Source organism: Etheostoma spectabile, chromosome 8 (assembly GCF_008692095.1).
Source record: "Etheostoma spectabile isolate EspeVRDwgs_2016 chromosome 8, UIUC_Espe_1.0, whole genome shotgun sequence".
Taxonomy (NCBI): Eukaryota; Metazoa; Chordata; class Actinopteri; order Perciformes; family Percidae; genus Etheostoma; species Etheostoma spectabile.
Window position 1 is genome coordinate 27,580,891 of NC_045740.1, and position 691 is coordinate 27,581,581.

Genomic DNA, 691 nt, shown 5'->3' on the forward strand with positions numbered 1-691 from the left:
ATCGCAATATATATCGCAGGGAAAAAAATGTCTGATTTTTTTCCAATATCGTGCAGGCCTACTGCTTGGTCAAGTTTACATTCTTATTTATGAATTGCTATATAAATGATCTCACACTTTGCATGGAACTTGTAATTAAAAGGGAAAGCCCATCTGATGAACTTCTCTTAATCCTTTAAGCCATGCATGATGAAGATCTAAAGAGGGAGCGCTTTGGTACAGTGCAGCATATTAACCTACTATTTCTGTGAGAGATATGTTAATCATAAGATGTTAATCATTTGGATCATCAAGGAGACTTTACTGTAGCTGCCTGGAGATGCATGTTTCTATTGATGTATCACTTCATTTATTTAATCTGGATAAACAGATTACCTGTCCTGAAGTCTCACTCAGCTCAGTTATGATAAGAAATCTTGGCATCTTCTAAAAAAAATTGAAAGCAAAAGAAAGCATGATTTGATGAACACAGAAACTGTGGTTAAGGCTGCCAAGTGCAATACAGAATCGATGAGGACTTTCTAAAAGTTGCAACGCAGAAAAACAAAAATGCTCCAGGGTGTCATTGACGGAAAGATTGAAGTAGACTTGGGTAGCAGTATGGTCAGAGGAGAGCAGCTGCAGCGAGTGTAACCGAGAGGCTTACACAGAAAGGAGAGGGTGGCACACATCCGCCCCCATATCCCCCCCC

At 39.7% G+C, this 691-nt stretch overlaps 1 protein-coding gene across 1 annotated transcript in view; it reads right to left on the bottom strand.

Moving 5' to 3' along the window:
- Positions 1-691, bottom strand: part of LOC116694247 (protein arginine N-methyltransferase 8-B) — a 33,935-nt gene that overhangs the window by 30,404 nt on the left and 2,840 nt on the right. The gene's annotated exons all lie outside the window — the stretch shown is intronic.